This window comes from Ochotona curzoniae, unplaced genomic scaffold (assembly GCF_017591425.1).
Source record: "Ochotona curzoniae isolate NIBS_2020 unplaced genomic scaffold, NIBS_Ocur_1.0 contig_908, whole genome shotgun sequence".
Classification (NCBI taxonomy): Eukaryota; Metazoa; Chordata; class Mammalia; order Lagomorpha; family Ochotonidae; genus Ochotona; species Ochotona curzoniae.
The window spans coordinates 3811777-3815196 of NW_024466607.1; positions in this window are offsets into that span (position 1 = coordinate 3811777).

Genomic DNA, 3420 nt, shown 5'->3' on the forward strand with positions numbered 1-3420 from the left:
TTGTTGCCTCTTTTCCTAAGTGGAATCTGAATTTCAAATAAACAGCTCTTTTTTTGGCCTGATGAGCATATCAATAAAAGTTTTATGACTGCGCGTGCACCATTATCTAATTCTTAATGTCAAAGCAGATCTGGCAGCACCCACTGAAGCCCAGGGCTGCAGAGGTCACAGTCAAGGCCACTGACTCCACACGCAGCCGTCACCCCAGGCAGGCAGGACACTCCCAGCATGCCGCCTGCTGCTGTTCATGTCACAGCCTCCCAGGAACAGCAGAGCTACTCTTTAACAGGGACTCCTCTCAGCTGCCCACGGCGCTTGGAGCAGGCAGATCTGGCATTGTTTAGGATTTTTCTCCACCTTTAAGTGTTGCCAGCAGAGCCCAGAGCAAGCCCCATGGGAGGGCCTGGGGATCGGATTCTCTCTTCCCGTTCTGATCTCAGTGAGAATCAGTTCGCTCACCACAGGCTAAAAGAAGGGCGGCAGGATGGACTGCTCGGGGGGGATTTAAGTACCCAAAATCCACAAGGGCACCTGGCCTCCTGTCCACCCCAAGCCCCGGCTTTTCTCTTGCCGCCTCTCACCGATGGAAGCCCCAACCCCGGGCTCTGACGGTGCTGCCACAGCGCCTGGCAGCCATGGAGACAGCAGGGCTGGCTCTGCACCTGCAGCCACTGGGCTCTCTGGTGCTTCTGATCTCTAAAGAAACAGCAAGCACAGCCCCACCCCACTCCACACCACTGCCCCCCATTGCCCAGTGAGTTGCAGGGCAAGCCCTTGACAGGTGCGTCCGTCTAGACCCAGCCCTGCTGGCCGCAGGACCCTCCGCTTTCCCCCTATTTCTCCCAGACAGGCACAGGCTCCCGCTCACAATCCCCGCCATGTTTGGCCAAGCAGGGACTGGCTATCAAAGGCCAGCTCCACCTACTGAGGCTCTGTGCTGCCCCGCCACACACCTCCAGCAGCCTCTGCACTGCTGGTCTCTCCCAGAAGCATCAGTGGAACCTGCCCTGCTCATTTCCCAATTCTCCCCGGAGGGACTGCAGAGCACATAAGCAGGGGTCCTGCTCATGGGCTCCTACAGTCTGTAGGAGACACAGGCCTCAGACAGGCACATCCACGGCTTAGTGCCAACTCACAGCCCTCAGCCCACGCATGTTCCCAGAAAGCCTGCACGACAGCCCAGACATGGAACATTGAGAGAGAGGCCCCAAGAGAGCAACACCTGCATCAATGCAGAGGGCAGCAGTTAATGATGGGCACAGGAAGTGCCTATGCAAAGGCCCTGTACCCTGTCCCTTCAGCACCCGCCTGCAGCACAGGAGACACAACGGAGGAGGCAGCCTGTGTCTGGGACTGCAGGAAGGCCGAGGCAGCCAACGCTGCGCTGCCGGACATGGCAGACAGGACACTGCAGGACACACACGCTCTCTTCTGCAGAAACGCCAGCATGGCATTGGGACTTTGTCCATGGGGGTCTTATAGTCACAGGCTGGAGGGGTCTCAGGCAGCAGACAGCCCCGGACTCCACCACGATGCTTGCACAGAGAGTGTGACAACAACAGTGGGTACCCCCAGTCCTTGGCCCCCCACTACCGCAGGTCTCACAGCCCAGGTCTCTCCAACATTCCTTCACATCCCTGAGTTTCAAGGCAGAGTTCGCCTGCAGCATCTTCTGCCCTCGCTGACTCCAGTGTCCTAGTGACCCCGGCACGACCTCACCCTCTGCACACTCAGGCCAGGCCACGTCCCGTCCACTTCCAGAACCACGAGGGCCTGTGCACACACCCTGGCAAGCTCGTGCCCTCTTCCTCTCAGGCCCTGCTTCCTTTCCCTGCTCCCCTCTGAAGCCAAGTGCAGTATTGCCCTACCCCAGGCTGCGCCCTCTCCCAGAAGCTCCCTACCCTGCTGCCTCCACCAGGAGGCTGCCAGGCTTTGCTGTGGTACCACGGGGGCTGCACACCAGCCCCAGAGCCAGGCACACCTGCACACCTCCCTTACAGGAGTGCCTTGGTTCAGTCCCAGCTCTGTCCCCATTCCAGCTCCCTGCTGGAGCCCAGCCTGGGGGCAGTGGTGACAGCTCCCACGCTGGTGGAAAGCTTGGACGGTGCTCCCGGCCCTGAGACATTTAGGGAGTATTCCAGAGTTCTCTTTCCTCTCTCTCCATTAGAAAAGCTTTAAAAATGTTTCTGAAAGGGGGGGGGGGGCTTAGTGCTAAAATTTGAACCCTCACAAGACTTCACACTCCTCGCTGGCCAGCAGGAAATGCACCTCCCTTTGCCCCGCTTTCTGGAGACCTCTCTGGCCTCCCCTGGCCTCCTGAGGCATCTCAGTCACCCTCTGTCTGCACACGCGTAACACCCCGAGCTTACTCCGGTGCCTGCACTGTTTTCACAGCGCTACAAGTGTTTACTTATAAAGGCTCTCACTGTGAATTGTCTCCGGCTCTGCATACAACTGGCCACACGGGCTCTATTTATGGGGTGTGCTGCGACGTTCTGGCAGGCGTTTACTGCATGGGATGAGCTGTGCACGTCCTGGGGATAGTCCGGCAATCCTACCCCTGGTGCCTGTGAGACCAGGCCTAGAAGCCCAATGACAGAGCCAGCAACTGGGCTCCCAGTAAGCTTACCTCTGCTGGCTGCTCCAGGCTGCACGATGGAGACGCTCAGGGCAGGGTGGATGCTGCGAGCAGCACACTCCCCCTCTGTGTGAACCCGCTTTCCCAGCATCCCATGCAGGTAGGGAAAGGGCCGGGACCCAGGGCTGGCTGCAGGGAAGGTTGGCTGCTCACAAAGAGACCCCACTTGCCTTGCCTTGGCCTCCTGACAGAATTTCAAACGTCAGACCGAAGAAGAATACAACCCAGAGCAAGCCGAGGCTACTGCTGGCTAAGCACCCCAAGGCTGGAATATTTTAGGGTACAGTTTTCGCTCACGCAAGCATGATGGGACCATCAAAATCATGTCAACAGACAGGTCTCCACCATTGTATCCTTGGGTCCAACTCAATGGCCACATTTGTCCCAACTGGGATTGCTATGGCCACGAGATGCCACTGAGCAGCAAGCATCCTGCTCAGCCTCCTCTTCAGTCTGTGGAATTAAGTGTTCCTTTTTTTAAGATTTATTTATTTATTTATTTATTACAAAGAGAGATATAGAAAGATCTTCCATGTGCTGGCTCACTCCCCAAGTGGCTGCAATGACCAGAGCTAAGCCAATCAAAAGCCAGGACCCAGGAGCCTCTTCTGGGTCTCCAACATGGGTGCAGGGTATCAAAGCCTTGGGCCGTCCTCTACAACTTTCCAAGGCCACAAGCAGGGAGCTGGATGGGAAGTGGAGCAGCTGGGATAGAACTGGCACCTATATGGGATCAAGGTGAGGATGCAAGGTGAGGATTTAGCCACTAGGCTATCGTGCCA